Source organism: Balaenoptera borealis, assembly GCF_965194805.1.
Source record: "Balaenoptera borealis genome assembly, chromosome: 16".
Lineage (NCBI taxonomy): Eukaryota > Metazoa > Chordata > Mammalia > Artiodactyla > Balaenopteridae > Balaenoptera > Balaenoptera borealis.
In genome coordinates this window covers 34,886,215-34,912,867 of record NC_138872.1, presented here as the reverse complement: position 1 = coordinate 34,912,867, position 26,653 = coordinate 34,886,215, and the positions used below count along the sequence as shown (strand labels likewise).

General features: G+C 37.5%; 1 long non-coding RNA gene across 1 annotated transcript in view; it reads left to right on the top strand.

The window, feature by feature from the left end:
* Positions 1-17,163, top strand: part of LOC309612919 — a 52,139-nt gene extending 34,976 nt beyond the window's left edge. The window contains exon 2 of the long non-coding RNA XR_014235410.1: positions 16,632-17,163. This is a non-coding gene — a long non-coding RNA (uncharacterized lncRNA). The remainder of the gene's footprint in view (positions 1-16,631) is intronic.
* The last annotated feature ends 9,490 nt before the right edge of the window (positions 17,164-26,653 follow it).

Below are 26,653 nucleotides of genomic sequence, written 5' to 3'. Positions count from 1 at the left end.
CCTGATACCAAAACCAGACAAAGATGCCACAAAGAAAGAATACTACAGGCCAATATCACTGATGAACATAGATGCAAAAATCCTCAACAAAATACTAGCAAACAGAATCCAACAGCACATTAAAAGGATCATACACCATGATCAAGTGGGGTTTATCCCAGGAATGCAAGGATTCTTCAATATACGCAAATCAATCAATGTGATACACCATATTAACAAATTGAAGGAGAAAAACCATATGATCATCTCAATAGATGCAGAGAAAGCTTTCAACAAAATTCAACACCCATTTATGATAAAAGCCCTGCAAAAAGTAGGCATAGAGGGAACTTTCCTCAACATAATAAAGGCCATATATGACAAACCCACAGCCAACATTGTCCTCAATGGTGAAAAACTGAAACCATTTCCACTAAGATCAGGAACAAGACAAGGTTGCCCACTCTCACCACTATTATTCAACATAGTTTTGGAAGTGTTAGCCACAGCAATCAGAGAAGACAAAGAAATAAAAGGAATCCAAATCAGAAAAGAAGAAGTAAAGCTGTCACTATTTGCAGATGACATGATAGTATACATAGAGAATCCTAAAGATGCTACCAGAAAACTCCTAGAGCTAATCAATGAATTTGGTAAAGTAGCAGGATACAAAATTAATGCACAGAAATCTCTTGCATTTCTATACAGTAATGACGAAAAATCTGAAAGTGAAATTAAGAAAACACTCCCATTTACCATTGCAACAAAAAGAATAAAATATCTAGGAATAAACCTACCTAAGGAGACAAAAGACCTGTATGCAGAAAATTATAAGACACTGATGAAAGAAATTAAAGATGATACAAATAGATGGAGAGATATACCATGTTCCTGGATTGGAAGAATCAACATTGTGAAAATGACTCTACTACCCAAAGCAATCTACAGATTCAATGCAATCCCTATCAAACTACTACTGGCATTTTTCACAGAACTAGAACAAAAAATTTCACAATTTGTATGGAAACACAAAAGACCCCGAATAGCCAAAGCAATCTTGAGAACGAAAAATGGAGCTGGGGGAATCAGGCTCCCTGACTTCAGACTATATTACAAAGCTTCAGTAATCAAGACAGTTTGGTACTGGCACAAAAACAGAAATATAGATCAATGGAACAGGATAGAAAGCCCAGAGATAAACCCACACACATATGGTCACCTTATCTTTGATAAAGGAGGCAAGCATATACAGTGGAGAAAAGACAGCCTCTTCAATAAGTGGTGCTGGGAAAACTGGACATGTACATGTAAAAGTATGAAATTAGAACACTCCCTGACACCATGCACAAAAATAAACTCAAAATGGATTAAAGACCTAAGTGTAAGACCAGACACTATCAAACTCTTAGAGGAAAACATAGGCAGAACACTCTATGACATACATCACAGCAAGATTCTTTTTGACCCAGCTCCCAGAGAAATGGAAATAAGAACACAAATAAACAAATGGGACCTAATGAAACTTAAAAGCTTTTGCACAGCAAAGGAAACCATAAACAAGACCAAAAGACAACCATCAGAATGGGAGAAAATATTTGCAAATGAAGCAACTGACACAGGATTAATCTCCAATATTTACAAGCAGCTCATGCAGCTCAATAACAAAAAAACGAACAACCCAATCCAAAAATGGGCAGAAGACCTAAATAGATATTTCTCCAAAGAAGATATACAGATGGCCAAGAGACACATGAAAGAATGGTCAACATCATTAATCATTAGAGAAATGCAAATCAAAACTACAATGAAATATCATCTCACACCGGTCAGAATGGCCATCATCAAAAAATCTAGAAACAATAAATGCTGGAGAGGGTGTGGAGGAAAGGGAACACTCTTGCACTGTTGGTGGGAATGTAAATTGATACAGCCACTATGGAGAACAGTATGGAGGTTCCTTAAAAAACTACAAATAGAACTACCATACGACCCAGCAATCCCAATACTGGGCATATACCCTGAGAAAACCATAGGTCAAAAAGAGTCATGTACCAAAATGTTCATTGCAGCTCTATTTACAATAGCCAGGACATGGAAGCAACCTAAGTGTCCATCATCAGATGAATGGATAAAGAAGATGTGGCACATATATACAATGGAATATTACTCAGCCATAAAAAGAAATGAAATGGAGGTATTTGTAATGAGGTGGATGGAGTTAGAGTCTGTCATACAGAGTGAAGTAAGTCAGAAAGAGAAAAACAAATACAGTATGCTAACACATATATACGGAATCTAAGGGAAAAAAAAAAGTCATGAAGAACCTAGTGGCAAGACGGGAATAAAGACAGAGACCTACTAGAGAATGGACTTGAGGATATGGGGAGGGGGTGGGGTGAGATGTGACAGGGTAAGAGAGTGTCATGGACATATATACACTACCAAATGTAAAATAGATAGCTAGTGGGAAGCAGCCACATAGCACAGGGAGATCAGCTCGGTGCTTTGTGACCACCTAGAGGGGTGGGATAGGGAGGGTGGGAGGGAGGGAGATGCAAGAGGGAAGAGAAATGGGAACATATTGTATATGTATAACTGATTCACTTTGTTATAAAGCAGACGCTAACACACCATTGTAAGGCAATTATACTTCAATAAAGATGTTAAAAAAAAAAAAGAATTGCCAAATATAATAATTACTATTTAAAAAAAACTATATAGATATTATCTCAATTAACCCTTGCTGCAACTTTATGAAGATAGTTTTTTATTATCCCTATTTTACAAATAAGAAAACTAAAGTAGAGGGAGGTTAAGTAACTTGCCCAGTCATGGATGAAATACCTGGGCCAGATTCCCATCCCAGACAGTGACTCTAGGCCATAAGCTCAGTCACTACATGATTCTGACTTTTGAGAACACAGGTAACGGTCTCTCAAAGGAAAATGACACTCCCATTAAGCAAGTGTAAGGCACGAGGTGCCCTCTCATTAGGTTCAGGGATCATTATATAGGGTCAGAAAAGACTTCAAGAAGGAGTCAGCCTTTAAGACCAGCTTTGAACATGATGGAGAAAAGTCTTCTAGGTGGAAAGAATGGGAGAAACAGAGACATGGGGATAGTCACGCATGGGGAGTATTAAAGAACTAGAAATGTGCCCATTTGGCCAGACTGTGGGTAAAAGGGAAGAAGGTAGGGCCCTGGCAGGGCCCTACCTTTTCAAAGGTAGGCTGGAATCAGACAAGTGAAAGTCTGGCACTTCTTTTTCAATTGACTGATAATGAGTTAATTAATTGATAGAAAATTGGGAGTGACTTTTTCTGAGAGGTACATCTATATCTGGGTATATTCCCAGAGTAGAACATAAAATTATTAGGAACAAGAATAAACTGATGACAAGGTAGGAATATCTTTCATTAGTCTTCAGGACAATAGTTCTTGAATGGTGTGGCCAGTAGTGAGAAGGGAAGAGGTCACTAAATTTAGAGACATGGAAACAATGGAACTTACAACTTACATCTACAAAGTTTTCTGGGAAGCAAAAGAGGATAGTGAAAGCTGATATAGGTTCTGTGATTATTAAAACACTAGCAATAAAAGGGAAGAAAAATTAGGACAGTAGTTTTAGGTGCATAGCTTCTTTAAGAGAAGATTTTTGCATAGGGAAAAGTTTAATATTCATCATTTAACATCTAATTCTAAATTATTTTCACTCAGGAATTTACAGTTATCTATTTAAAAAATTCTTAGAACCATGTTTGTCTAGATTTTCAAAATACTTTGACAATAGATTTATGGATATGTTTATTTAGGTTTATGGATATTTCTAGGAAAATAGGTATTATTACTTCGTTTTTACAGATGGGCTAAATGAAGCATCCAGTTAAGGGCTAGCCTACAAACCATATATAGAAGCATATAGTGTTAAATAATCAACTGTTCTTACATTAATTTAGGATTTCTCTGTCTTCTGCTACCCAACATTAGTGTCAATGCGAGTGATAAATGGCTATGTTGCATTCATAGTGGACCATGCTGTATTTTCTGAGGACTAAAATTTAATGTCATCTTCTTCCATTCTTCTTTGGGCTTCTTTTCCTCCACTTCCTCTTTTACCAGTCTAAATAAAACATCAGCTATAATTCCCATGTCAATATCTAGGATTGAGGACAAATACAAATTTGGTATAATTCTTGTACTCTATTCTCTTATAAATGGGAAATACCTTTGTAACTTTCTATTTTTGATTATTTTTCTTTATCTTTAGGGTACTGAAGAATATTTAAGAAATAATTCTTTCCCAATGATGTTGCAGTCTTCATGGACTATAATAGTCTTTTAGAATATATGTTTCCCTAAGTAAACCCTAAATTATTCTAACTTATTTCTCTAGCTTGTCCTGGGACCACCATGGTTTATAAAATAATTATTTATTGTATATATATCTATATATCTTGATCTAGTTCTAAGTATTCAGTGGTGAATGGACCAGCATAAAACTTATACTCTTCTAAGGAATTGTTTGATTTCCCAAACAACCACCAATTTTCCAATTCTCCAATACCAGCTAGATGTCCAACAATTCTGTTCAGTTCCTACACTACCCACAGTTAATGCAGACCCCACAAGTTAAGGACTTAGGCTCACAAAACTGTCCTCACTTTAGATGCCATTCATAAGTGGGGTCCCCAGTCTACCTAAGTTTGTTTTCTATGTCTGTGAGTCTCTTTCTGTTTTGTAAATAAGTTCTTATGTATCATTTTTTTTAGATTCCACGTATAAGCAATATCATATGATATTTGTCTTTCTCTGTGTGACTTACTTCACTTAGTATGATAATTTCTAGGTCCATCCATGTTGCTGCAAATGGCATTATTTCATTCTTTTTTATAGCTAACTAATGTTCCATTGTATATACATACCACATCTTCTTTATCCATTCATGATGGATGGACATTTAAGTTGCTTCCATGTCTTGGCTATTGTAAATAGTGCTGCAATGAACATTGGGATGCATGTATCTTTTTTTTTTTTTTTCTTTTGGCTGCATGATGTGATGTGGGATCTTAGTTCCCCGACCAGGGATGGAACCCTGAATTGGAAGAGCAGAGTCTTAACCACTGGAATGCCAGGGAAATCCCAGGGTGCATGTATCTTTTTGAATTATGGTTTTCTCCAGATGGGATTCTAAAAATTTAACTATGGGCTTATGTACAGAGAGATGGCAGGATTTAGAGATCCAGCAAAAGATGTGAGACACTCAGTGACTAACAACAGCAGAAATCCATCATTACCTCAAGATCTGGAGCACCAAAATGGGAAATCCCAGCACTAAGAATTGGTGAGAACTGGAGTGGTAGAAGAGGGGCTGCCAGATTGGAGTTGCAATCCTAATGTGACACCACCCTGGCAGGGCCCTAGGTGCCAGAAAAGGGAGGGAATGGAAAATAATATGGTCCAACCTCTTCTCTAGCCATCCAGTCTCATACCTGTTCTTCACATGCTTAGGCGAGCCTGGGAGGTGTAGTCATTGACCCAATAACATTATGACACAGAACAGGGAAAAGAAACACAAAAATATCATCTATGGGAGAAATTAGAGAAAATATCATATTTTCTGCTCAAGTTTATACCTTTTCAATAACTGGCCCAATTAACATTAATAGATAATTGCTAGCTAGAATCCTGAGATGCTCCCAAATTTTATTTTAATAGATGGTGTATTCTACAGGTTATAACTCTTTGGTTTGATGTAATCATCTGCAGGGTGTGTGTGTGTGTGTGTGTGTGTGTGTGTGTGTGTGTGTGTGTGTGTGATTGTAAATTGCTTTGCATGTTTATCATCCTTTGAATAGAATTAGCTGAAATATCTATTTAGTAACCAAGATACATACTGTTTATATTTTCTTTAACTTAGGTCTTCTCAACATCAGCATTATTAATATTTCATGCTGGATAATTATTTATTGTGAGGGAGTATCCTGTATATTTAGCAACATATGTGGCATCGACCCACTAGATGCCAATAGTGCCCTTCCCCTACAGTTGTGCCAATCAAAAGTGTCTCCAGATATTGCCAAATGTCCCCCGAGGACCAAAATCACTGCTGGTTGAGAACCACTACTCCAACTGATTCTGTGTTCATTAAAAAAAAAAGAGAACTATTAAATCACTGAGTCCTTCTGACACTAATCAGTTATCATCTGTGGTAGACAGCCTACACAATGGCCCCCAATGATCCTTGCCCCCTTGTATTCACATCCTTGTGTAGTTAGTTCCATGCCATATTCTATGAGGGCTGGCTTGTGTGACAAAAAGAATATAGCCGAAGTGATGTTATGCCACTTCTAAAATTAGATTATAAAACATTTCAGCTCAATATTAGGCTCAGTCTGTCTGGATCTCTTGATTTGGGAGAAGCCAACTGATGTGTCATGAGGACTTTCAGGCAACAAATGAAGAGAGTGGTATGGCAAGGAGCTGAGATATCCAACCAAAGCCAGAAAGGAACTAAGACTTTCTAGTAGCCATGTGCGTGAGTGCAGAAGCCTCAGTTAAACTCAGATGACTGAAGTTCTGGTCAGCAGTTTGACTGTGACACCATGATAGCCCCTAAGCCCGAACAACACAGACAAGCTGCCTCAAGATTCCTAGCCCTCAGAAACTTTGAGAAAATAGCCTTAAAAATTTATACAATGGAAGACATTATGAATACATGTAAAAGATAAGTGATGTACTGGGAAAAGATCTGAGTGTGTTAATAATTTTAATTAATAATTAAAATACAAAACAGTACTTAAAACCAGTAAGAAAAAAAAATGGGTACAGGTTTTGAACAGGCAATTAGTGGTTGAGTAAACCATGCTGACCAATATGAATAGATGCTACACCTCCCTAGTAATCAGAGAAAAGACAAAGCAACAGTGAGATACTATTTCCACTGGTAAAACTGGTCAAGCTTAAAAAAGTCTGACAAAGATATGCTGTTTGAAGTTTAAATTGATGCTATTTTAGAGACAAGTTTAGAATTAAATCATACAATGTAAAAAAAAAAAAATCTCAATTTTAGGTATATATCATGGCTATAAAACTTAACTCTTGAACATGTGCATAAGGAAACACCCACAAGAATATTGATCCATTAGTTAGTTTAACAGGTACTGATTGATCACCTATTATAAGCTAGACTGTTCTAGGTCCTGGGGATTTATCAATATCAGACAAAATATCTCCTCTTCAGGAACTTACTTAATTTTATCTGGGGGAAGACATAGCAAGAAAATATAAATTGAGCAGGTGCTATTACAGAACACATGGCAAGAAAAGGCCTACCTGATGTGGGGACATTTGAGCACAGACCTCCAAAAAGTGAGAGCAATTTAGGGCAGATATTTTGTAGGAAACAAAGGCTCTGAGTCAGATGCCATTCTAGAGCAGAATGGTTACCAGATGTGATAAAAGATTAAAATCGTTGAAGAAAAGGTTTGTAAATCATGATAATGACTTTGGGTTTTAGTCTCAGTGACATGGGAAAGTAGAGAAAAGTACTAAGTAGGAAAGTGAAATGTCTTATGATGTATGTCACTGACTGCTGTGTGTAGTTATTTTGAAAGGTGGAGAAGCAGAGAGGTGAGTTAACCAGAGGCTCTTTTCATTAATACAGGTGAGAGAGATGATGATGGCACTGGTTAGCATGGATACATTCTGAAGACAGAGCCCAAAGAATTTGCTGATGGGTTGATAGTGGATGGGAAGGAAGGAGAAGAGTTGAGGTAGAGAGGAGTCAAGGGGGACTGCTACATTTTTGTCCTATTTTTATTATTCACAGTAACACTGAAAATTGCAAATAATCAAAATAACTATTAATAAGGGAATGGATAACCAACCAAATAGTAAGCAGTTTTAAATGATGGAATTTGATCCATATGTATCAATATGAATAAATCTTGGAATCATAATTTAGAATAAAAAATGCAAACTGGAAAACGATACACATAGTATAGTATTATTAATGGAAAATTTAAAAGGTATAAAACAAAAATGTATTTATTATGCATACATAAATAGTGAAAATAAGGAAATATGAATAAATGATTGTAGTTTTCTTGGGGCAATCACTAGAGGAGAAAAAGGAGTGGCAGGGCTTTTGTTAGCCTTTGAGATCTATTTGTACAAATTTTTAAAATGTGAACCAACACCTTGAAACAGATGCAGCCCCACAGCAAGGTATATGACTGGATTCAACTCACCCACTTCCTCCTCAGTTGGACATTTTTGGGCAGCACCTCTGGGAAATGGGCAGTGGAGCTGGGGAGGGCTGAGAAGAAGACTTCATCTTATCTAATTGCTTTATTTTTCTTAAAATCAAAAAGAACATGATCTGGAGAAACTATGTCAAATGTATGGCTGTTCTTGGTGTTGAGTAGATGAGCAATCGCTACATTGCTCACTGTACAGTTTCATTAGAAATACTTTTGTTTTGAAAACTTTAAATTTTTTAAGAGCTACCCTGTTTTGAGGACCAACGATGTGGATCACAGTACCAGCTTTTTCACTCTGGCTATCAGTTCAACAGACGTGCTTGGAATCAAGCTTAGCAATTTAGTTACTAAAGCTCCTTTCCTCATCTGCAAAACAGGATAATAAACCTATCTGCCCCATAGAGCTGATAAAGACTTGTTATCTACCATTATTATTGCCACCAATACTAGTAATGATACACTCACAAAACTGTGGCAGAGATGTGATCAATTCTACTTCCAATTTCAGAGAAGTTAAGTAAATTAAGTAATTTTCACAGTTGGTAAGCAAGAAGGTTAGAATTCCAATTCAGAACTTCCTGGTGCAAAAATGTTTGATTTTTTGCTAATACATACACCAAAACTGCATTCATTTAATGTTTTGTGTATGAGGTTTAGGGACTTAAATATCACAAGAAAGAGAAGAGTCACACTAATGGGTGTTGTAACGCATGAGGAGAGTGGAGAGTGGCTAAATACATAAAGCCAGTTAGCAAACTCTTGCGTTCAAAGAAGAAAGGAAGTACACAGTTACACATGTGTAAGTATCAAAGTCAGAAGCAAAAAATCACCTCCTCTGAGGGCAAATGCCTGTTTTCTACGAGGGTGTCAAGCCTGCGTTTTATGGGTTCCTTATCTCTGGGTGGGGGAAAATGTGATGGACAGAAATATTGTCGCCGTGTTTAGAGAAAGCATTCCAACAGGAAAAAACAACATATCGTTTAGTTTAAATCTGTGGTTTTCAACATCAGGACCTATGATAATCAATTTTTTTGTCGTCCTTACAGGCTGCTCTTAGGATCTTTAGTTTGAATAAGAAAGTAATCTCTTAGACTCTTACTCTTCTGTGCCTTGCATTATTACAGGGTAAAAGTTTATTGAGATTATGCATGTACTTCCATGAAGGGTTGCATGCTCAGCCCAGGTGAATTAAATCTATGATTTGTATTATAATGATTTATAGACTGAGAGCGTGTACTTTGAACATTAGCACCTATAGATTTCTTGTTGACCAAGTTCTTTTTTTATTTCCTTTTATAACATGAATACAGATTCAGATTTTATTGCATTTTGTAAAATGAATTGACATTTGAAAGCTAACTAAAGAGTTTTTTTAAAAAACAAATACTCACTGACATCAGTTATGTGGCTAATGAATTGCTACAAGCCTTAAAAGTTCAAAAAGAGCTTTCTCTTCTAGAATGATTGTCAGCCTTTATTTCTCCTCCAATTACATTTTAAAACTCTAAGCTGCAATGTCCAATACAATAGCTATTAGCCACATGTAGTTATTTAAATTTAAATTAACTAAAGTGAAATAAAATTTTAAAATTAATTTGTCACTTACAGTAGTCACATTTCAAGGGGTCAGCAGCCACATTGGTGCTATTGGCTGCCATATTGGGCAGCACATATTATAGGATGTTTTATAGTATTTCTATGATTATAGAAAGTTTTCTTGGATAGCATTTCTGTAAGACATAGAGCAAAGTACCAGTACTCATTATCTTCTCTTTCTAAGATATAAAGTACAGAATGATCTTCCAAAGATCAGGTTCAGTTTGCACCCCTTACTGATTGTTACAAAGTTTCGGCTTATATTAACTAAAAAAAAAAAAATTATCAATTTTATAATCCCATCACCACTCTCCTTACAAATAAGAAAATATTTTATTTTATTTTATTTCAAAAAAAAAGGAAAAAACAGCATCAAACAGGTTTAAAATATTTTAAAAATATATCTGTTTGGAAAATGTATTCATGTATAAAGAAACCTCAGGTTTCCTTCTTTGATTAAATACTTCAAGGTTTGTTATGCTAAAAAAAAAAACAGAAAGAAAAACAATGCTATTATTGATTTTTATTAAAGATGTATATTTCTTCTAGTATTTCGTTTGAACAAGCCAGATGTCCAGGAATGCTGAGCACCAGTGAATGTAAATGATCACGCGAAACAGCTATAATATATAGTAATAGGCCCCAGATGAGACTGTCAAGGTCACTAACACCCAAGTGGTGGCAGTCTTATCTCTGTTCACTATTCAGCCTCCTCCATTCAGACACAAATATTTTTATACCGAGAAAAAGGACCCAACCCTAAGAAATTTCATAGTAGACATTTTTCTCCTTGAAAGATTACTTGAGCTAGAAGAATTTCCATCTGGGAAAGGAAATCCGTCAGTTGGAAATTCTAACAAGGTTCAAGTGAACCCTTGCTTTGACATTCAGAAGGAAAAATTTTCATGGCTCTAAATTGGATTAGGAAGCACTTGACTGAGAATGAAGTGAAACTGGTCACACACAAAGCAGTGATTTTGCTGACACCAAGTTACAGTCCAGCACTATCTCAAAACCCACATTTATGGCTATTTTGAACTTCTGAATTTGATCACCCATTTAAGTTCTTACATTTACATACCATAAATGACATACTGCTACCTTTTTTTTTTATTATGGTAAAATATACAGAACATAAAATCGACCATTTTAACCCTTATTATGTGGATATAGAATGATCATCCACTATCACTACGGCCTCCCTTTAGTTCAAAGTGTCATTATTTCCCATTGCTGTTAGGATAGAGTTAAAGGTCCCTAACATCACCTCTGAGGCCCCACAGGCTCTAGCTGCCTCCCTTTCCCAGACTCGATCCATGCCAAGCTCCACCCCTGCTTTTGCACTCCATCAACACTGTCCTTCAGATTCTGTCTGTTTTATTCCTGCCACAGGGTAGTCCCACCCAATCTTCCTTTCCTGTGGAACGTTATTCCTTCCTTCTTGCATATAGGTGGTTTCTACTCACCTTTCAGGTTTCATTTCAAGCAAGACTTCCTCAGACACGTCTTCCTAGATGATCCTCTGACTCAGGTCACTTCTCTCTATTAGAAACTCATCATCTCAATTTAACACTGATTTCTGACTTTTACAGATGTGCAAATTTACATATGCTGAGGCATTTGAAGAGCATCTGTCATGCTTACAAGTTGATGACATCACTGTTGGATCACCATTTTGTCTCCAGTGCGGGGTTTCATAACCTCAGTGCTATTGACCTTTTAGGTTGGATAATTATTTGTTGTAGGAGGCTGTCTGAACTTTGTGGATATTTAGCAAACATCCTTGACCTCTAGCCACTGGATGTGAATAGTACCCACCTCCTTCACCCTTTGTGATGACCAAAAATTCTTCAAGCCCTTGTCAAAATGTCCCTGGTGGCAAAATCACTCCCATTTCAAAACCACTGCTTGAGTTCACAGTATAAAGCTTAACACTTAAAATATTCTAAATATACATATTTATGGAAGGTGAATAGAAATTTACTTGGCTTCTGCCCATCACTGGTACTCCTGAACGTTTAGCTGGGTTTCTTATGCTTTGCAATAAATAGGAGGAACCATAACTGCAATAGTATTTGAAGCACGGAGGAAACTACATAAGTTAATTTGAGATATGTGACCCTGACTGAGGGGTGATTAGGGACAAAAACCACCAGTGTCACACACTAGAGGCACCTATAGAAATCTACTGGGGAAAGTGTGTAGGCAAAGAGTCAGTAGGACATCACCAAACTCATTGTCGAACACCTTCATAGAAGGCACACTTGGACAGGCAAGACTGAATATACTGTGGATTATGATGCAGGACAGAGGTTCCATGCCTCTGCTGCCAGATTTTACTTTTCCAGGGAAGTTAGTTATTCTTTGGTCAGATGAAATGACCTTTGAATTTGAACTTCTGCACCTAGAGGAGTTTGTATACAAGTAGCAAGTTTGAGTAGAAATCTTAAATCCATTGCTGGTGACCCAAGATACCAAATGGAGAAAGGACTGGGGAAGGGAGGTCATCTGGGTTGACAACGGAAAAAAAGACTTACTCTCCCCTCTTGACAATGGCTGCCTGCCTCTCTTTTTCAATTCAGCAGCCAACTGCTTGATCCACTAAAGTGAGCCTGGGAAGCATTCATTTTCATCCTCAAGGGCCTTGGTAGACTAGCCTTCCTGAAGACTGGCAAAACATTTGCTGGGTTTGGAAGGCGTTTCTTTCTTTTGTTGTGCATATGGGTTTAGTATGAGCTTGTCTCTGTTTTCCTCACTCGGGAGAGTATGTGAGTATGTTTGTGTGTAAAATGTGTGTTTATCCATCTCCTGGTCTCCTTCTTGTTTCTTATATCTAAACAAGGATTAGTGAGTCATCTAATCCCTAAATATTCTCTTCAAATACAGTTTTAGTGGCTTGGAGTAAATATATTCTTTAAATGTGTGTACTTCAGAAATGCCAGCTCCTATCCAAGCTGTGGGATATATAGCAGTGCTCTATTTGTAAAACCGAGGATTTAAATTGTAAACTGAGAAAGAAAAGGGAGTCATTACAAGAAACACCAAATCACATAGTGGGAAGTGCCAAATTAAATTAGAATCCAGGTGATCTGACTGAAGTGCCTGGTCTTCATTTTGAATTAATACCTTTTAATACCTGGACAGAGGACATTTGAATGTGTGTGTGTGTGTGTGTGTGTGTGTGTGTGTGTGTGTGTGTGTGTGTATGTGTGTGTTTGCAGTTGTTAACTATATGTATAACATATGCTTTGTTATGACTTATGAAGTCCCAATCCCATAGTCATATTGTGGGACTCTAATATATTACAGACTCTTAAATAAGGCTGATGGCAGAACTGTGCCCAGACCAGCTCTGTGGATAGATATTCAGTATATTCAGATTTCAAGGTATTCTTTAGTAGAAAGATCATAATTTTCTTGTTATCAGACATTTCCAGTTGGATGTGTTATAAGTTCCTTTGTTTCACATCTAAACTGCTCGGATGCCCCTTCTTGGTAAATGCATCACCTCCTTGTCAGTTGCCCAAGCCAGAAACCTAAAAGTCTTGAACACTATTTTCCTCAAACCCTCCATGTCAACACTAAATCTTGGCACTCGTGCACTCTGCAGTCCTGGTGTGGTGCCACTGCCATTGCCCTCATTGAGGCTACCCTATACCTTCATGCCTGAGTGGCTGGCATAGACTCCTGACTGGGCTCTCCTCCTTTAGTGTTTCACTCTCCACACTGATGCCTCAGTGAACTTTCTAATTATGAGTCTGATTATGTCTTTCCCCTGTTAAAACCTTTCCATCCCTTCGGCCTTCAGGATGTAGTACAAATTCTAACATGGTGGAGTCCCAACTAGACTGTATCTTTAAGCAATCCATACTGAAATTATTTTGAACTACATGAAGATATTAACATGTGTTCCTTGTGCTCAACTTGACCACCTTCTACTCCTCCTTTAAGAGCCAGTGTAGATGTCTCTTTTGCCCTGACCAGCTACCATAATGGCCAATTTTGCTACCTATCCCCTTATTCCTATCTGGTCCTTATTGCACTGTACTAATGAATTTGTGGATATGGCTAAGAAACACGTCTTTTAAAATTACATTTAATGATGTATGAGAAGACAGAAATGAACTAAAGAAGGAGATATTCAATTTGCCAGCAAAATTTAGAGAAAATACAGGACTTGATAGGTTGGAAAATAAAACTATCTCATCTCTAGTCTCTCCAGCAGAAAAAAAAAAATCTCAAATTAAGAAACACCTTAGAGTAAATATCAAACCAATAGTGTAGCTGTAATACACTTTGTTAAGATCTCTGAAAAATTTAAGTTGATTTCTAGTAAACCCTCTCATTTAGACAAAAAGACTTTTAAGGAATTTAAGAGTAAGATCACAAAGAAGCCTAAATCTAAAATGGCTCTGAAAAAGTCTAAGAAAGAGGTCACAAAGAATTGTGGGTATGTTTTTTGTTGAATGAAGTAGACTGTAATCTGATACATAGGAAAACCAAAATAATTTTTAGGAATTTACAGCACCATGATCTATAAGTGGCATAGACAGTGCAAAATGAAAACGTACTTCTGGACCCTCAATTTCCCCTAAGTAAGAAATAGGATGAGAAAGCTCCTCAGCTGGAAATATGCAGTATTTGTTATGGAAAAGAGACATCTCAGAGGCAAAGCAAAAGTCCTAAAGGGCAGGGCCAAATACCCAAATACCCAAAGAGTACTGTCAAGACCTAAGGACAGCAATAGACTAGAGAGTTAATCTCATAGAGCAGATCAGGATCCTAATCAAGAATTATTGCCACCTCCTGGGGTAGGGAAACCTGATACTATTTGCTATAGTATATAAATTGCTGTGCACCAGTACCTGCTATGTGATGTTTTTTCCTCTCCTTTTTGAATGACACTGACTACTCTAGTTATCATGTCACCATTTCAAAATTGTGCATTGGGAGTATGGAAAGCAGATAATGCATCATTTTATAGACCTATATATCAAGAAAAGTCACACTAAAGAAGCCCCATCTACATCTGGATTAGATGCATATTTTGATATAATGAACATAGATCTGATGCCGTAATTGGATGAGAATTTCAGGCAGCGGTGTGCTGGGGCCAGCTCATCTGAGCTTTTGAAAGCCGATTGTGTGCATATTTTCCCAACTTACAATCAGTGATGTCATATCAGTAGCTTGAAATTATGCATCCTGGTAGTATTCATACCATAGAAATGGGCAAATGCTACAAATCAAGGCTCTTTTCCCCCTAGAGAGTTGGTTGTCATACATCACAACATTTGGTGGTCTTAGATGGTGGTAAGTGTATTTTTCATAAAAAGCAATCTAAATAATTGTGCCAAGGAGAGGACTGTGCTACATTTTAAATGGCCACACATTATTTGTAGTTCCTGTCTTTGACAGGTAGAATCTATTTCCTTACCCTTTGAATCTGGGCTGGCCTATTGACTTTTTTGAGCAACAAAATAAGGTGGAAGACCTTTATTTTGTGTGACTTCTGAATATGGGCCTCAAGAGGCCTTGCCACATCCCTCTGTCCTCTTTGGTCATGCTGTTGCCATGTGAGCAAGCCTAGGCTAACCAACTGGAGGGTAAGGCCATACAGATCAAGGATATGCTGAGGCCCCTATCCCAGCTAGCCTCCAGCCAACCATCAAGCTGACCAGAGCTGTACGAGTGACTTTAGGAGAGGGTAGAAGGAAAATCACCCAGCTGAGCCCAGCTCAAATTGCTGACCAAGAGTATCATAAGTGAATAAAAGTATTGTAGTTTTCAGCTACCAACATTTTAAATAATTTCTTATGCATCAATAGATATCTAATAAAGGGATGGTTTGTTGTGTAGCCCTGTTGTGACAGAAAGTGATTTAAATCCCAGCCTTGAGTCACACAGTTGAAGATATTGATATCTAGAACATCTGCCCAAATTGTATTAATAGTTCAGTAGAAGAGGATCAAGGTCTAATCCTTGTAGATCATCTTGAGAAATTCCTTCCAGATTGACATCTGTTCATTAATAGGCAAATTTTAAATATGATCATTCATCTCTTTCTAACCCATCAAGTAGTCTACACCTTGGTACATATTTTCCTGTAACTGTTAATTTAGAGTATTTATATTGGTTTATTTTATTTCTTTTTTTAAAAAATTTAGTCAGTACTATTCAATAGGACTATGTAACAGGATTTTACTAAGATTTTACAAATTGTTTTGCCATAATTATTGCTTCTGAAAACTTTAAATGAATAACTTTGGAACTATGCAACTGGAGAGCTATTAGAACTCTGTGCTATAACATTGTCATGATTAATTCATTAATTTATATGTACAACCCCTACAAATATCTCAGGGAAAACTACATCAGTCCCAGATGTACCTCAGAGCTTAACTTGGCCAGCTTTCCTGAACTTGACAAAGTAATGTTAAGAGACTTAAGTCTATTACATCTAAGACTTTTAAAGTTCTGTGAAAGCTAAGTCAAACCTTCCTCTTTAGTTCATCTGAAGAGAGAACCAAAGGTCCAATGTGAACTCTGAGTTTTTACTATTAATTGTTTGTCTTTAAGTACATTGATTTATATATCTGGGCCAAAATTTTTTAAGCTCATGCCCAATAGCATGAAGCCAGGTGTGTACATGTTTTCCAGAATCACATACAGGGTGTTAAATTTACATTTACCATGGCTGTTTATTTATGGACTCACCTGTTTTCAATTCATCAGTGTCTCTGAATTCCTTACTGTTATTAATTTTATTTTCATATCTTTGGTGTTTCAATTTAGATTTTGATTGTACTCATAGACTTAAGAGGAAATGGGAGGAGCTTCAAGATGGCAGAAGAGTAAGATGTGGAGATCACCTTCCTCCCCACAAGTACATCAGAAATACATCTACATGTGGAACAACTCCTACAGAACACCTACTGAATGCTGGCAGAAGACCTCAGACCTCCCAAAAGGCAAGAAACTCCCCATGGGGCTTCCCTGGTGGCGCAGTGGTTAAGAATCTGCCTGCCAATGCAGGGGACATGGGTTCCAGCCCGGGTCTGGGAAGATCCCACATGCCGCGGTGCAACTAGGCCCGTGAGCCACAGTTACTGAGCCTGCGCGTCTGGAGCCTGTGCTCCGCAGCAAGAGAGGCCGTGATAGTGAGAGGCCTGCACACCGCGATGAAGAGTGGCCTCCGCTCTCCGCAACTGGAGAAAGCCCTCGCACAGAAATGAAGACCCAACACAGCCATAAATAAATAAATAAATAAATAAATAAATAAATAAATAAATAAATTTATTAAAAAAAAAAAAAAAAAAAAAGAAACTCCCCATGTACCTGGGTAGGGCAAAAGAAAAAAGAAACAACAGACACAAAAGAATAGGGACGGGACCTGCACCAGTGGGAGGGAGCTGTGAAGGAGTAAAGGTTTCCACACACTAGGAAGCCCCTTCGCGGGCTGAGACTGTGGGTGGTGGAGGGGGGAAGCTTCGGAGCCACGGGGGAGAGCGCAGCAACAGGGGTGCAGAGGGCAAAGTGGAGAGATTCCTGCACAGAGGATCACTGCCAACCAGCACTCACCAGCCCGAGAGGCTTGTCTGCTCACCTGCCAGGGCGGGTGGCGGCTGGGAGCTGAGGCTCAGGCTTCGGAGGTCAGATCCCCGGGAGAGGACTGAGGTTGGCTGCATGAACACAGCCTGAAGGGGGCTAGTGTGCCACAGCTAGCCGGGAGGGAATCTGGGAAAAAATCTGGAGCTGCCGAAGAGGCAAAAGACTTTTTCTTGCCTCTTTGTTTCCTGATGTGCGAGGAGAGGGGATTAAGAACGCTGCTTAAAGAAGCTCCAGAGACGGGCATGAGTGCAGCTTCAGTGCAGATCCCAGAGATGGGCATGAGACGCTAAGGCTGCTGCTGCAGCCATCAAGAAGCCTGTGTGCAAGCACAGGTCACTATCCACACCTCCCATCCAGGGAGCCTGTGCAGCCCACCACTACCAGGGTCCCGTGATCCAGGGACAACTTCCCTGGGAGAACACACGGCGGGCCTCAGGCTGGTGCAACATAATGCCAGGCTCTTCCGCTGCCGGCTCGCCCGACATCCTGTAACCCTCCCTCCCCATGACCTGAGTGAGCCAGAGCCCCCGAAGCAGCTGCTCATTTAACCCCGTCCTGTCTGAGCGAAGAACAGACGCCCTCAGGTGACCTACATGCAGAGGCAGGTCCAAATCCAAAGCTGAACCCCAGGAGCAGTGCGAAAAAAAGAAGAGAAAGGGAAATCTCTCCCAGCGACCTCAGGACCAGCAGATTAAATCTCCAAAATCAACTTGATGTACCCTGCATCTGACAATGAACAGACAACGAATCATCCCAAATTGAGACCTCCCAGCTCCACGTAATATCAAATGGCAAAAATTTCCCAGAGATCTCCATCTCAACGCCAAGACCCACCTCCACTCAATGAACAGCAAGCTACAGTGCTGGACACCCTATGCCAAACAACTAGCAGGACAGGAACACAACCCCACCCATTAGCAGAGAGGCTGCTGAAAATCATAATAAGGCCACAGACACCCCAAAAACACCACCAGACGTGGACCTGTCCACCAGAAAGACAAGATCCAGCCACATCCACCAGAACACAGGCACTAGTCCCCTCCACCAGGAAGCCTACACAACCCACTGAACCAACCTTAGCCACTGAGGACAAACACCAAAAACAATGGGAACTACGAACCTGAAGCCTGCGAAAAGGAGACCCCAAACACAGTAAGTTAAGCAAAATGAGAAGACAGGAAAACACACAGCAGATGAAGGAGCAAGGCAAAAACCCACCAGACCTAACAGATGAAGAGGAAATAGGCAGTATACCTGAAAAAGAATTCAGAATAATGATAGTAAAGATGATCCAAAATCTTGGAAATAGAATGGAGAAAATAAAACAAACATTTAACAAGGACCTAGACGAACTAAAGACCAAACAAACAGTGATGAACAACAGAATAAATGAAATTAAAAATTCTCTAGAAGGGATCAATAGCAGAATAACAGAGGCAGAAGAATGGATAAGTGACCTGGAAGATAAAATAGTGGAAATAACTACTGTAGAGCAGAATAAAGAAAAAAGAATGAAAAGAATTGAGGACAGTCTCAGAGACCTCTGGGAAAACATAAAACACACCAACATTCGAATTATAGGGGTCCCAGAAGAAGAAGAGAAAAAGAAAGGGACTGAGAAAATATTTGAAGAGATTATAGTTGAAAACTTGCCTAATATGGGAAAGGAAATAGTTAATGAATTTCAGGAAGCACAGAGAGTCCCATACAAGATAAATCCAAGGAGAAACACGCCAAGACACGTATTAATCAAACTATCAAAAATTAAATACAAAGAAAAAATATGAAAAGCAGAAAGGGAAAAATAACAAATAACATACAAGAGAATCCCCATAATGTTAACAGCTGATCTTTCAGCAGAAACTCTGCAAGCAAGAAGGGAGTGGCAGGATATACTTAAAGTGATGAAGGGGAAAAACCTACAACCAAGATTACTCTACCCAGCAGGGATGGCATTCAGATTTGACGGAAAAATTAAAACATTTACAGACAAGCAAAAGCTAACAGAATTCAGCAGCACCAAACCAGCTTTACAACAAATGGTAACGGAACTTCTCTAGGCAAGAAACACAAGAGAAGGAAAACACCTACAATAACAAACCCAAAACATTTAAGAACATGGGAATAGGAACATACATATCAATAATTACCTTAAATGTAAATGGATTAAATGCTCTCACCAAAAGACACAGACTGGCTGAATGGATATAAAAACAAAACCCATATATATGCTGTCTCCAAGAGGTCCCCTTCGGACCTAGGGAAACATACAGACTGAAAGTGAAGGGATGGAAAAAGATATTCCATGCAAATGGAAATCAAAAGAAAGCTGGAGTAGCAATTCTCATATCAGGCAAAACAGACTTTAAAACAAGAACTATTACAAGAGACAAAGAAGGACACTATATAATGATCAAGGGATCAAACCAAGAAGAAGATACAACAATTGTAAATATTTATGCACCCAACATAGGAGCACTTCAATACATAAGGCAAATACCAAAAGCCATAAAACGGGAAAACGACAGTAACACCATCATAGTATGGGACTTTAACATCCCACTTTCACCAATGGACAGATCATTCAAAATGAAAATAAAAAGGAAACACAAGCTTTAAATGACACATTAAAGAAGGTGGACTTAATCGATATTGATAGGACATTCCATCCAAAAACAACAGAATACACTTTCTTTTCAAGTGCTCACAGAACTTTCTCCAGGATAGATCATATCTTGGGTCACAAATTAAGCCTTGCTAATTTTAAGAAAATTGAAATCATGTCAACTATCTTCTCCGACCACAACGCTATGAGACTAGATATCAATTACAGAAAAAAATCTGTAAAAAATACAAACACATGGAGGCTAAACAATACACTACTTAATAACCAAGAGATCATTGAAGAAATTAAAGAGGAAATCAAAAAATACCTAGAAACAAATGACAATGAAAACACAATGACCCAAAACCTATGGGATGCAGCAAAAGCAGTTCTAAGAGAGAAGTTTATAGCAATACAATCCTACCTTAAGAAACAAGAAACACCTTAAATAAACAAACTAACCTTACACCTAAAGCAATTAGAGAAAGAAGAACAAAAAAACCCCCAAAGCTAGCAGAAGGAAAGAAATCATAAAGACCAGATCAGAAATAAATGAAAAAGAAATGAAGGAAACGATAGCAAAGATCAATAAAACTAAAAGCTGGTTCTTTGAGACGATAAACAAAATTGATAAACCATTAGCCAGACTCATCAAGAAAAAAGGGAGAGGACTCAAATCAATAGAATTAGAAATGAAAAAGGAGTAGTAACAAATGACACTGCAGAAATACAAAGAATCATGAGAGATTACTACAAGCAACTCTATGCCAATAAAATGGACAAACTGGAAGAAATGGACAAATTCTTAGAAATGCACAACCTTCCAAGACTGAACCAGGAAGAAATAGAAAACATGAACAGACCAGTCACAAGCACTGAAATCGAAACTGTGATTTAAAATCTTCCAACAAACAAAAGCCCAGGACCAGATGGCTTCACAGGTGAATTCTATCAAACATTTAGAGAAGAGCTAACACCCATCCTTCTCAAACTCTTCCAAAAAATCACAGAGGAAAGAACACTCCCAAACTCATTCTGCGAGGCCACCATCACCCTGATACCAAAACCAGACCAAGATCTCACAAAGAAAGAAAACCACAGGCCAATACCACTGATGAACATAGATGCAAAAATCCTCAATAAAATACTAGCAAACAGAATCCAACAGCACATTAAAAGGATCATAAACCATGATCAAGTGGGGTTTATCCCAGGAATCCAAGAATTCTTCAGTATACGAAAATCAATCAATGTGATACACCATATTAACAAATTGAAGGAGAAAAACCATATGATCATCTCAACAGATGCAGAGAAAGCATTTGACAAAATTCAACACCCATTTATGATAAAAACCCTCCAGAAAGTTGGCATGGAGGGTACTTACCTCAACATAATAAAGGCCATATATGACAAACCCACAGCCAACATCGTTCTCAATGGTGAAAAACTGAAAGCATTTCCACTAAGACCAGGAACAAGACAAGGTTGCCCACTCTCACCACTATTATTCAACATAGTTTTGGAAGTTTTAGCCACAGCAATCAGAGAAGAAAAATAAATAAAAGAATCCAAATGGGAAAAGAAGAAGTAAAGCTGTCACTCTTTGCAGATGACATGATACTATAAACAGAGAACCCTAAAGATGCTACCAGAAAACTACTAGAGCTAATCAATGAATTTGGCAAAGTAGCAGGATACAAAATTAATGCACAGAAATCTCTAGCATTGCTAGAGATTGCTATACACTAATGATGAAAAATCTTAAAGTGAAATTAAGAAAACACTCCCATTTACCATTGCAACAAAAAAAAAATAAAATATCTAGGAATAAACCTACCTAAGGAAACAAAAGACCTGTATGCAGAAAATTATAAGACACTGATGAAAGAAATTAAAGATGATAGAAACAGATGGAGAGATATACCATGTTCTTGGATTGGAAGAATCAACATTGTGAAAATGACTATAGTACCCAAAGCAATCTACAGATCCAATGCAATCCCTATCAAACTTCCCTTGGCATTTTTCACAGAACTAGAACAAAAAATTTCACAATTTGTATGGAAACACAAAAGACCCCGAATAGCCAAAGCAGTCTTGAGAAAGAAAAACAGAGCTGGAGGAATCAGGTTCCCTGACTTCAGACTATACTACAAAGCGACAGTAATCAAGAGAGTATGGTACTGGCACAAAAACAGAAATATAGATCAATGGAAGAAGAGAGAAAGCCCAGAGATAAACCCACAAACGTACAGTCACTTTATCTTTGATAAAGGAGGCAAGAATATACAATGGAGAAAAGACAGCCTCTTCAATAAGTGGTGCTAGGAAAACTGGACAGCTACATGTAAAAGAATGAAATTAGAACACTCCCTAACACCATAAACAAAAATAAACTCAAAATGGCTTAAAGACCTAAATTTAAGGCCAGACACTATCAACTCTTAGAGGAAAACATAGGCAGAACACTCTATGACATAAATCACAGCAAGATCCTTTTTGGCCCACCTCCTAGAGAAATGGAAATAAAAGCAGAAATAAACAAATGAGACCTAATGAAACTTAAAAGCTTTTGCACAGCAAAGGAAACCATAAACAAAAAGAAAAGACAACCCTCAGAATGGGAGAAAACATTTGCAAATGAAGCAACTGACAAAGGATTAATCTCCAAAATTTACATGCAGCTTATGCAGCTCAATATCAAAAATACAAAAAACCCAATCCAAAAATGGGCAGAAGACCTAAATAGACATTTCTCCAAAGAAGATATACAGGTTGCCAACAAACACATGAAAGAATGCTCAGCATCATTAATCATTAGAGAAATGCAAATCAAAACTACAATGAGCTATCATCTCACACCGGTCAGAATGGCCTCATCAAAAAATCTACAAACAATAAATGGTGGAGAGGGTGTGGAGAAAAGGAAACCCTCTTGCACTGTTGGTGGGAATGTAAATTGATACAGCCACTATGGAGAACAGTATGGAAGTTCCTTATAAAACTAAAAATACAACTATCATACAACCCAGCAATCCCACTACTGGGCACATACCCTGAGAAAACCATAATTCAAAAAGAGTCATGTACTACAATGTTAATTGCAGGTCTATTTACAATAGCCAGGACATGGTAGCCACTTAAGTGTCCATCAACAGATGAATGTATAAAGAAGATGTGGCTCATATATACAATGGAATATTACTCAGCCATAAAAAGAAAAGTAATTGAGTTATTTGTAGTGAGGTGGATGGACCTAGAGTCTGTCATACAGAGTAAAGTATGTCCGAAAGAGAAAAACAAATATCGTATGCTAACACATATATATGGAATCTAAACAAAGAAAAAAAAAAGGTCATGAAGAACCTAGGGCAAGACGGGAATAAAGACGCAGATGTACTAGAGAATGGATTTGAGTATATGGGGAGGGGGAAGGGTAAGTTGGGACAAAGTGAGAGAGTGGCATGGACATATATACACTACCAAACGTAGAACAGATAGCTAGTGGGAAGCAACCCCATAGCACAGGGAGATCAGCTCCAGGCTCTTTGACCACCTAGAGGGGTGGGAAAATGAGGGTGGGAGAGAGGGAGACACACGAAGGAAGAGATATGGGGATATATGTATATATATAACTGATTCACTTTGTTATAAAGCAGAAACTAACACACCATTGTAAAGCAATTTTACTCCAATAAAGATGTTTTAAAAAATGGAAATGAAAATATTCTCTCTCTCTGTTTTCTTCTTTCTCTCTGCTGCAGGGATCTATTAGAAACAGGTGCCACATAGAGAGTGACTCAGATAAAATTTGAGATTCAATATTTCTCATTGAATGATCATTTTTTTTGCATCTTCACTCTTTGTGCAAAGTTAATACAGTTTTTTAGCCTACCAGTATTCAGTACAATTTAAGTACATGAAAATGCTCAAATCTTAAGTGTACTGTTCTATGATCTTTGACAAATGCACACAAGCATGTAATCATCTTCCAGATAAAGATATAGAATATTACTACTGCTCCAGAACATTCTCTTGTTCACTTTTCTAGTAATTAATATTCATCTAAACCCAAGATAACCATTATGCTGATTTCTATTACCATAGGGTAATTTTTTCTTGGATTTTGTATAAATGGATCATACAGTATGTACTCCTTTGTGTATGGCTTATTTTCCTCAACAAAATTTTTTGAGGTTTAGCCATGTTTGTGTATACATAGAGTTAATTGCTTTTATTGTTGTACAGCAATTATGTTATATGAAATAAGCCAATCACAGAAGGGCAAATACTGCATGATTCCACTTACATGAGGTATTTATAGAAGTAGAGAATAGAATGGTGATTCAGGGACCAAGGGGAGAGGGAAACAAGGAGTTGTTTAATTGGTATATAGCTTCAGTTATGCAAGATTAATGAGTTCTATAGATCTGCTGTATAGCATAGCACCCATACTGTACTGTGTACTTAAACTTTTGTTAAGAAAGTAGATCTCATATTAATGGTTCTTATGAAATCCAGAAACAAAAAAAACAAAACAATAACAACAGCAACAACAAAGAGACACAAGGAAACTTTTCAACGTGATGTATGTGTCTACTACCTTGATTATGGTGATGGTTTCACAAGCATAAGCATATGTCCAAACTCATCAAATTGTATATGCTAAATATGTGCAGTTTAATATTAGTCATATCTCAATAAAGCTGCTAAAAAAATCTATCTTGAGTTCCCACTGACATATGATTGGTCTGATGTTTGATGTTGCTTTCCAACCAGGAGATGATGTCATTTTATATTGTATGGAAGTGGCTATTGCATAATATAAGGGCTTTTATAACTGCTCTTTAGAGCAGAAATAGTAAACACTTGCAACAAGCAGGCCCTGAGCAAGAAGTACATGCCCATGTCCAGAACAAACAAATTTTTATAAGTTAGTGCTACTTTTCTACTCCCCTAATGCCCCCTACCTGCCAGAAGTGTTTAATTCAGTATCTATATCCAGTTTTCTATTCTCCCCAAACTTTGCCATTACAATTTCACCTGTCCTCCCCTGCATACCTTCAGCCATTTGCATAGAGTTAGGTAATTTAATACATTCATTCATGATGAGATAATAATGCAGTATGAGGTTAATTTATTACTATCTCCAGTTAAGATATTAATATTTTGTTGGGATTTCTGTGAAAATTAACCCAGCCAAGTCTCTTTAAAAGTGGGTTTTATAAATCACAGTTTATTCCTGAGTAATGTGATATATTTGGTGAGGTGGTATTTTCAGTACTTCTAAGGAATTCTACCGAGGATTAATCCACCTGTATGGCAGCTATTCCTGGCCAACAAAACAATCTTGATGCAGCCACCAATGTCAATTTTTTATTAAATCTCAAGAATGTTTAACTGACACCTAGTAGGTAAGTGAGAGCCAACAGAACTGACTGGTAGGCCAGGAAATAGTAGAGACTATTTTAATAGTTAGATGTCTATAACATTATCCTATGTATAATGCCAACTTATATTATGATCCTCATGATATATATATATATATTTTTTTTTCAAGAGGTCTCTTTCTGATCCTGTCTCTATATATGCTGAGTAATTTCTAAAGGAGGATACCATTAATAGGATAAAATACCTCCTACTAACTTGTCTTTTCAGGCAATGCCTGCCCGGAGATTTGAATAAGAAGGATAAACAGACTGTTACATGGAATATTCCAGAACAAATAACACTTACAAAACTTAGTTCATCTTCTTTTTTGAACTTACCATATTAAATAGGGCCCAATTTGTATCACAATATTAAAGTGGACTTAAAAAAGAGTTTTACCAACACTGGCTATGTGCTAACCAAGCCCATTTCCTCTTCTTCCTGAGCACTCATTTACATTATACTCCCTGCCTCTTTAGCAGTTAACTGTGATCATGTGACTGAGGACTAGCCAATAGAATGTGAGTAAATGTAATATGTGCCATTTCCAGGTCTGGGCAATACAGATATGTCATTTGAGGAGCACAAGGACAGGATGTAAACAGTTTTAGTCTCTGTGTGATTACTATGAGAAAAAAATATAAGCACAATTTTTGGAGAAATGCAATAAGAACAAAACAAAACAATCGAGAAAGACAAATAAACAACAGGAAACCCTGCCAAATTAAGAGCAAGAGATACATCTACAAACAATTTTTAAAATGTATCAAAATCTAGAAGGATTGACATTCTGATTGTTTCACAGGTGTCTTTAGTTTCTCATTTGATTTAAATTAAGCAATTGAAACTAGAAATAATAATCAAAGTAGTGTGGGTTATGCTATTAAAAGAAAGATCTAGAAAAATCTCCAATCATTCAACAACATACTTAAAGATCAGTAAAGGAAAGCACATATCTTTGTTAACACACAGTTAAAATAAATAATTTTAGTCTTTGTCATTTTGTTGTGATTGCAGTTATCCAACCAACTACTGGTTCCAATCATACGAAATGATAAAGCTTCTACGGAAGTTACAATATGTGGAAAGTAGTCTGTAGTATTAAAATAAAACACAGAATGGTGGGGAAAAGACTGGTGGGTTATGAACGTTAATACTGTTGGGTTAA